The sequence below is a fragment of the Conger conger genome, chromosome 16 (assembly GCF_963514075.1).
Source record: "Conger conger chromosome 16, fConCon1.1, whole genome shotgun sequence".
Classification (NCBI taxonomy): Eukaryota; Metazoa; Chordata; class Actinopteri; order Anguilliformes; family Congridae; genus Conger; species Conger conger.
In genome coordinates this window covers 4,278,168-4,287,889 of record NC_083775.1, presented here as the reverse complement: position 1 = coordinate 4,287,889, position 9,722 = coordinate 4,278,168, and the positions used below count along the sequence as shown (strand labels likewise).

Sequence of the window (9,722 nt, the reverse complement as noted above, 5' to 3'; positions counted from 1 at the left end):
CACTTACACACACACACACACACACACACACACACACACACACACACACAGACATACTCATACACCCACACACACAACCCCAAGTTATTTTTTTTCCCTTTTATTGATTTTTTCTCCCTCCCTGAACACATTTGTTAATTCCTTATTTAGGTCCACATTTATAAAATACATTATATGCACCCAACATTTGTCAGTTGCATTCTGATGTCATTCACTTGAGTAGCAGAAAGCAGAGCAGTACGGATCTAGCACACAAAATAAACATTTCCCCAGGAGGAGGCATTATGGGTATGAGAACCATCCCCTCCACGCACAGAGACTGAGCGCTGCTTCGGTCTCCGTTCAGCCCGATTAATCTCAGCCCTCTGAGTCAGGCCACCAGCCTGTGGACATGGCCTCCACGTCCAAATATAAAAACGAGGAGCTGCCACTCATAACCCAGTTCAGCTGTGGCTTGCAGTAATCGCTGGTATTTTAATTGTTTCGTTGGGAACGCTTCTTCCAAACTCGAGTCGAAGGCGCGGCCTATTCTCGATGGTCTTCATCGGTCACAGTGAGATCAGGTCTGTTTGCGGTTACATTGGAAAATGTAACCGCAAGGTTATATACGCGCGCGCACACACACATACACACACGAACACGATGATATTTTTTATCACAGAGTTGTCATGTTCCCTGATGTTTTTCCTCGCATGTCTGGTTCGGCCTCCTCAGCTTATGCAAATCCGTACGGGAATTGCGTTCGGCTTTTCCAACGCGCCGTCTCTAAAACTAATGTGTACAAAATACTCAACCGTCAGATGTGATATCGCGGTTATGGGATTAAGGCGAGGTAACGTGGTAATTATTCAGAAAGATGTAACGTTGGGTAAAGACCCGTCTGCCGTCAGGCTTGAAGTGCGGACGGGTGAGTCACGCTCTGCGTCAGGAATATGCAGAACGAGTTCTCACCGCCCGTCACATGCTCCCCAGCCTTCAGACATGCTCAGCAGCCTTCGGTTATTTCTTTATTTGTGGTTTTCCAGCCCCGGTCGCTGTGAGATGACCAGGTTCCCTGGCGTGCTGTGTCATACGGGGGCGGTATTGTATAAACGCCGCTGATGATCTCACTTGCGTACATTCACTAATGTTGGACGTGCACAATCGCACCTCGTCCAGCGCCACCGTCGAGTCCCAGGAGCATAAATATTCGCAAATTTTAGTGTTTGACGTTTCCCGGGACTGAATGCGCTGGTTAAAACCCGGAAGAAGCTGACCGTAGCCCACACGATAAGAGCAGACGCTAGTTAACTGGGGTGAACAAGTTTATTTTTTGCAGCATCATTAACCTGGTTGATGGTGCAACCTGGTTCATGCACCTGGCTTGTGAGCTGTGAAATGGACTATTTAAATTTACAATGCAGGGAAAGTCTGCAGGAAAAAGACTACAGGGAAAAGTCTGCAGGGAAAAGTCTGCAGGGAAAAGTCTGCAGGGAAAAGTCTGCAGGGAAAAGTCTGCAGGAAAAAGTCTACAGGGAAAAGTCTGCAGGGAAAAGTCTGCAGGGAAAAGTCTGCAGGGAAAAGTCTTCAGGGAAAGTTTGCGAGTAGTGATGTAATGACGCAACAAACATTAAGAATTAATGAGGTCTGAGGACAGGAGTGGCGGCCCTTTAGAGGTCAAAGTAAAGTGGGGGAGGAGGATGAGTTTGGGGGGGGGGGGAGGATGAGTTCGGGGGGGGAGGAGGATGAGTTTGGGGGGGGGAGTGGGGGCTGAGGTTGAGAGAGCGGGAGAGCGCGGACTCTTGTATTTGGTGGCAGGTTTTTAACGAGCTGGTTTTCTGGGCCCAAAGCCATCTCTAATGTTATTGAAAGCGATCTTAGCCTTGATTTGTGTTCTACAAATACTCCCCTCTGCCTGGGTAAATGCTGCTGTTTTGGCCTCCCACATTCACCCTCACAGTCCATGTAGTGTACACGCATATATTACAGCTCAGGGTATATCGGAGATGCGTTAGATTGTGGATTTCTGGCGCCGGAGACGCACGAAGCTGAAATAAAATGAGGACTCCACACTGCGTCTCCTGCTCCTGAGACTTTATTGATTGACTTTAAATGACCGGCTTTGCGGACGTCTGCCTTCCATCAGTCTGGACAGAGATGTCTAAAACGCATGTCATTTTAATCAATAACATTGCAAGCACTGCCAGAGACCGCAGTTAGGGTTTTTTAAAAATATATATATATCTGTCTATATATATATATACATATATTTTTTAGAGGCCATTGATTCCGGATTAGAATGTTCATCACTTTTCCGCGTTCTCAGAGTATGAAATGTTCAAACGTCCTGAATTTGCAATCACATAACTTGTTAATCGACCATTAAAACTGTCGTACATAAACACGCACAAGCAAGGAGTCCTTGTGTGAAAGAATGATTCGTAATCATAGGAAGAAGGAAGAGCTAATATAATTACTTTGATCACAGCATTCAGTTTAGATTTTTTACCCAATGTGAGGCAAACTGATATTTTGATGTTTTGACTTTTGACTTTTGATCTGCGGTTTTAAACTAATCCGTTCACTTCCATTCAGTACTTCACAGTTTGCAGAACCTTTCTCAAGCCTTTTTATTTCTGACAAATGAACTAGGAACCAGTTTCTGATCTGCAGCGTTGCTGTGGGGAATTGAGGAGAGGGGAACCGGAGCACTGTAAGGGGCGGCCTGTAGCGTAGTGGTTAAGGCCTGTAGTGTAGAGGTTAAGGTAAATGACTGGGACCCACAAGGTCGGTGGTTCTAATCCCAGTGTAGCCACAATAAGATCCGCACCGCTGTTGGGCCCTTGAGCAAGGCCCTTAACCCTGCGTTGCAATGTAATGTGTGTGTGTGTTTGTGGCAGGGAGCGGGGTGAAGGTGACTGTGTGTGTGAGTGTCTGTGTGTGAGTGTCTGTGTGTGAGTGTCTGTGTGTGAGTGTCTGTGTGAGTGTGAGTGTGAGTGTGAGTGTGAGTGTGAGTGTGAGTGTGAGTGTGAGTGTGAGTGTGAGTGTGAGTGTGTGTGTGTGTGAGTGTGTGGGGCAGGCAGTGGGGTGAAGGTGACTGCTGGCGGGCCCTGTGTTCCTGTAACACGATCGGTCCGTCTGCCTCCCTGAGCCTGAATCTGGGACGTCTTAGTAGGGCGCTGAGCAGACGGGCGCGGCCGGGGACCAGGGAGAGCGACACCACCCCAAATACATAACTCCACAAATAAGAGCGGTCCCGCAGACGGACGGACGGACGGACGGACGGACGGACGGACGGACGGACGGACGGACGGACGGACGGACGGACGGACGGACGGACGGACGGACGGACGGACGGACGGACGGACGGACGGACGGACGGACGGACGGACGGACGGGCGGGCGTCTCCCACCTCCGTTCCGCCGGAAGGTTCCAGGGGGTGCAGCCCACATTCTATCTCAGCCGCGCGGACGTGGGGGTGACGTACGAGGGGTCTCGCCGGTCCCCGGACGGAAGCGCTACATTTCAGCGTGTCCTATATTCCTGCCGGGGGACCGCGTGCCGGCGCCCGTTTCACTGCCTGTCCGACCTCTCAGGAGAAGCTCCTGCGTGGAAGATAACCCCGCCTGCTCTTCTCCGGCGCTGAGCGGGGACCAATCACACACGCGGCTCTGCTAAATCTGGGACAGAGAAATGAAAGAGAGACCGCGGGAGCCATGTAGAACACTTGTGCCTCTTTTCACTTCCTGTTTTAACGGGGAAGACGAGCCCAGTTTAACCAGCCCGCAGCCCTGCATCACGTCTGCCCTGCGGTCTGTTAAACAAAATAACCAATTGTCTCTTTTCAAGATTGTGTGTCAGGAGTTCCAAAATCTCGGAAGCAAGCAAGTAGGAGTCTGTACGTTGGCTTCAACGATTCAGGCCTTTCACCCCTCAAGGTGTGAAAAAAGGTAAAAATCGACTGCATTTATCTCGCTTTTTCTGTACAAGTAATGTCTCTCATTCACCGACACATGCTCACAATGCAAAGCACCAATCGGCTTGTCGGGAGAGGTGGGTCTTGCTCAGGGACACCACCCAGGACGGGATAGAACCCGCAGCCCTGCCAGATGACTGCTCTTGCCTCCTGAGCTACGGTCGCCCCCCTGTGACATCACAAAGGTGTGACTGGAATACTCTTAACTGAACATTCTAATGATGATGTAACAGTCACGACCGGTGACCTAAAGCAGTGCAGTTCTAGAACACTGGCTTATTTAAACACTGGCTTATAAAACGCGTTCCGGAAAAGCCTAATCATCAAAGCTTTAAGACAGATGGCCAACGAGGGTTTATGGATTTCAGACCAACTTCTGCTCTTAATTATTTAATTAGCCCAATCATTTTCATGCTCTGTCATTTTTAGCCATATAAACAGAGGCACGGTCAATATAAACAGCCGCCGATGAATGTTCTTGTCTTGTAGCATTTTATTGTGGTCTAATTATTTTCATTGCATTACATGACATGTCATTTCACTGACGCTTTTATCCTAAGCAATGAACAGTTCATTAGACCAAGCAGGAGACAATCCTCCCCTGGAGCAATGCAGGGTTAAGGGCCTGAATCGGAGTTGCCCATCCCTGATTTCAGCGTTTGTATGGGAATAGACGCTCACAGAAACTGGGAACCCCCCTCTGGGAACACCACTGCATACCTCTGAGATATTTAATACGCCCAATACGATATTTAATACGACTAAAGCGTCTGCTGTAGCCCTGTCGCTGTGAAACTGAACCTGAAATGGCAGTGGAGTCCCCTTACAGCACCGCGCTCAAACTGGCGGCCATGTTGGGAACGGGGTCTGGGTTGTGACCCGATCGGCCGGTGCGTGGGTCTGGCTTTGTGGCCTCGGAGGGCGGCGTGCTGCTCGGGTTTTCTCTGGTTACTTGGGCAACGGGCTGATCAATGGAGCCGGTTTATTGCTCTGCCGCCTCACCCCCCCCCCCCCGGTTCTGGGCCCGGATTGTCGGTTTTTATGAAAAACCGAGTTTTCCAGGACCAGGGTTGCCAATCCCTGGCTTACGAGGCGGCTGTTGTGTGCCAGCCGCTTGTCGTCTGCTCTCTTGTTTTGTAAATTAACTCTGAATGCGATTGCTCTAACTTTCAGTTGGACTGGTATGTTCATTTTTTATCAGCCTATTATAGTCAATTATAAATTGATTTTTCGGTTAAACGTCCTCCAGACTCGTTATCCAGCCACACTTATCCAGCGTGAGAAAACGGAGGGAATTTTCCCAAGATCCTATCTTCATTTTCACTTAATTTGTTGATAATGAGGAAGGTAATTGAGGATGCCTTTTTCTTTTTGTTAAATAAACTAGAGTATAAGATCAGTGGGTAAAATGACTGCTCCTGTTCCAATTTATTTCAGATTCATAAATCATAGCATAAGTTATATATTATTTTCCCATTTGTGCATACTCCTCTCATTCAGTACTCACTGTCAGATAAGGGGAAGGTTGAAAAGAAGGTTGTTTGGAATGATGTAGTTTTTTCCCCCCAGAATTCTTCTGTAAGTCAGTGTTCTAGAACTCCGTCATCAGTCGTGACTGTTACATCAGCATTGGAATGTTCAGTGAAGAACATTCTAATCACACATTTGTGACCTCACACAATAAGGAGTTTTAAAACCCCAGAGTGGAGTGGAGAGAGACCACAGAACTGATTTACCCCACAGTCTGTTTATTTTACCGGCATCGTGTCTCAACTGGAGCCAAAAAAACGCACAGCGAGGAATTTTATTTCCCCAATCAATGGCTCGCTCTCGCAGGAAAGGAGAGGAAGGGGTGGGGGGGGGGGGGGGGTGGGGAGGGCGGGGGGGAAACTTGTGCAGGGTGAGAGAGAGGACAGAGGAACACAGCAATGAGACATAAAATGGTGGATGCCTGAGGCTGGGGGCACATCTCCTGACACGAAACTCGATTAGATTTCACTGTTGGCTGAGAAAATATCACACCTGGCCAAACAAAGGCCAAAAATAATACAAAAACCAGGAGGACAAAGCAACAACGTGCTACAAGGCTTCAACCCTGGGAAATTAGCGATGACTCAGACCGCCGGAAAAGAAACTCAAAGTGATCGCAGCCGAGGCGGGGAGTGGGCACGCACAGACGCTCGGCAACAGAGACCCCGGCGCTCGGCAACAGAGACGCCGCCCGCCCGCCACGGCCAATGGAAACCGGAGGACAATATTTTGAGAACGTGGCCGTCTGAATTATGGGACGTGGAAGTGGCAATGCATAAGCGTCAAAAAGACTAATGGTGCTGCCAGGGCTCTCTGTAGCCACAGTCGAGGTTAATCTCTCTGAAACATTTTGAAACGGAGAAAACCGATTCTATAATATTTCAATGTAAATGCAAAACCGATAAAAAAAAATATGTAGAAACCGTAATTACAGTGACGGTGGATGGCCTTGGCTTGAAATGCAGAGACTATGGAGGAATCAAAGGTCAAAGTTCAACAGAATTCTGCATCTGGTTGGACTTCTTGGTGTGAAACGAGCAACTTTTCTCTTCTGACTGCTCCAGTCACGTGGGGCTCGTTCCAGTTCCCTCTCTTCATTTTCCTTCCTCCTTTTCTCGACCCGAGCTCCACCAATCGGGAGAGGCTAGGACAGGGGTCGGCAACCCTGGTCCTGGAGAGCCGCAGGGCGTGCTGGCTTTCGTCTCCACCTTAAAATAAGCAACCGATTCAGACCCAAGAAACCAGGTGAGGTGAGTTAACTGTGTAATCAACGGCTTTCATTGATCAATTAATGCCAAGTAACAACGAAAGCCAGCACACCCTGCGGCTCTCAAGGACCTGGGTTGCCGACCCCTGGGCTAGGACGAGATGAAAGAACGGGAAGCGAAGACGGGAAAATCGAGAGAACGCGAATTGAGCAAATGGAACGTCCTCGCTCCTTGAAACCTCAGTTCAAAGCCTCGCCCGTTACAGACCTGCCAGACGGGGGAGAGGAGGGACCCACAGGTCGATCCGGCTCTAGGAGAAAAACACTTCCGCAGAGGGGATGCGCTCGTCTTTCCTCCGGAGAGAGAGAGGGCGGGGGCGTTCGGCGGCCTGCGTGCCCTTGAAGACGGCGGGCACAGAGATCCGTTCCCGTTCCTCGCGCAGCCCTGCTGCGGCAGACCTAATTGGTGAGTGGGAAGGTTACCTGGAGGGTTATAAACAAGTTTACTTTGTCCTAATAAAGAAAGCCGAGCACTTCCTCCGGCTGTCGAGAGCGCTGCGATATTAATTAGAGTTGATTGGCTCGCGGCGTCGCCCCCCCAGCCCCCCCCCGCCCCCCCGGATCCAGCGGCAGCCGAGCTGGCAGGAAGGTGTGGTTAATTACCTTTCTTCCGACTGGGAAACGAACGCTGTGAAAGTCTAAAGGGGGGTCTGCCTCTCCTCCCTCCCTCTCCCTCCTTTAGGCGTTTCCAAAATAAAAATATCCCTGTCGGAAAAGACCTATCTACCGTCGGGGGAAAAAAAAGACAACACGACCGTCCTGATATTCCTCCTGTGTGGCCTAGCGACTAAGGTACGTGACTGGGACCCGCAAGGTCGGTGGTTCACTCCCCGGTGTGGCCACGATAAGAGCCACACAACCCCACATTGATCCAGGGGGGATTGTCCCCTGCTGGTATTAGTCTAATCAACTGTAAGTCGCTTTGGATAAAAGCATCAGCTAAATAACTTATGTAGTGCTTTGAAAGCAATGGCTAAGGTTATGGCTAAGGTGGTGATGATTAGGGTCTCCATGCCAATGCCCAAATGTGGTTTAACCACAAGTATGTTCATGTTTTTGGTATTGCCTTACTAAAGGGTAATTTTGCCGATGTTAACACGCCAGTTTTAATGTCATAAATATTATTCTTAAAATATGAGTGTTTGATGAGATGCTACCTTCTACTTTTAGGTATGAGGAAAATATTATCCGTATATAATGATAATATTGACATTGTATGCCATGTAACAGAGAAACAAAAGCAGGAGTTGATCATATCTTGAATTTTATGAATTTATTCATGTGTTTTTACTCTCTATTAACTGACCTGCTAACGAGCCAATTCTGAATCCTCTTTCAGTCCTGTCATTGCTTTTGGAAAGTCAATAACTGTGTTCTCCTGATGGTCGTACGATGGGAGCTGATGGCATCTCACTTGACCGGTCGTGCCTCCTGCATCGTGTCCAACTCTGCCGAGACCGCGTTAAGGTTCTGCTCAGCCTGCTACCTTCAGCACTGAAACGGAGCTCATCCCGAGCGCTTTGTCCTGTAATGTTTCATAAATCCGTGGTTTATGACATCAGAGTGTTACCGGGAGGGGGACAGGCGACTGTGCTCCCGTCCTGACCCCCTTCAGTCGGACAGCAGCGTTATGAATCCATAAATACTCCCGCTGCTGAGCTGTGGTGAGATGCAGAGCTCTTGCCTGTCAACATTTTTTAATAACCGGCCATGTGTTTCATCGTCCGTACCCTATTGCCAATATAATATCAGGCCAAGCTTTGCACAGTGCGCTGGGATGAGGTGCTTTTTTAGGTGCCAGACAATTTATTAAACCAATATGAGGACGACTTTGGAGAATTTGGGGCGTCCAATCTTTTTTTTTTTTTTTTTTACAAAAGCCGAGACATTAATTCCCCGATTTACGCCGTACGCGGAGTGTAAAGGGGATGAATCGCTTCATCGGGAGGGAGACAATGCGGGCGTTTATTGAATAACACGAGAGCGCGAATGCGTTTGAGCAACAAAGAGCCGCACGCACAATGAAGGGGGAGAGAGAGGCGCACTATGAAGGAGGAGAGAGAGCCACACAATAAAGGGGGAGAGAGAGCCACACTATGAAGGGGGAGAGAGAGCCGCTCTATTCATTATGTTCATTACGCTGCGGCAGAGGGGATGATGCTCCTTCAGATTCACCGCGTAACCTCATTTCATATTATTCACTTGAACAAAAAGTCCCTGAATGCAGATTCACGACTGTGCGCCTGCTCTGGCGGATACCGTGTGTGAATGTGAACCAATCACACAGAGAGGCCCCTGCAAGCTGGACTCCTGCAGACCAGCGCTGTCTAGTCTTCTCCAGAAAAGGGCCTGTGTGGCGTGCAGGTTTTTATCTTTAGCCCAGCACTGAGACCTTATTCTACTTATCAAGGTCATGACTGCAGACCGTGATGAGTTCATTAGTAGTATCGGGTGTCGTCGTGCTGGGCTGAATGAAAACCTGAACCCACACCGGCCCTTTTGGGGTTACATCGGACACCCCTGATGAATGACAGTTAGGGTTGCCTGCCTCCCCTGGAAGGGGACTGTAACTGGCTAATGAAGGGGGTTTTGGACATATGAGAGAAGTTGTCGGCGGCTCATTGGCAGAGAACTTCAGGTTAAGTTGGAGGATGCCGTCGTGAGTGTTCTACCCTGCATGCATCATGCCCTCATCTCAGAAATATTAATAACTGACCCTACAGCTGGTTTAACTCTGCTGACCTACCTGGACTTTGTGAAGGAAGCCGTAATCTTATTTCATATTATTTATAGAGCCTGTGTGACAACAGAGACAAACAACCAGAGCCCTATAGGATGTGGCCCAAGTTGTCTTTACAGGGTCCTCTGCAGCGCACAGGAAAATAATCATCTCTGTGCAAACAGCGGGACCCAGAACACAAGGTGCGGAGATATGGCACTGGACCAAGTCCCTCAGACTTTAATGTAAA

General features: G+C 49.0%; 1 protein-coding gene across 1 annotated transcript in view; it reads right to left on the bottom strand.

Annotated features, from left to right (window-relative positions):
• LOC133115008 (protein shisa-6) overlaps nucleotides 1-9,722 on the bottom strand; it is a 100,874-nt gene that overhangs the window by 67,339 nt on the left and 23,813 nt on the right. The window lies entirely within an intron of this gene.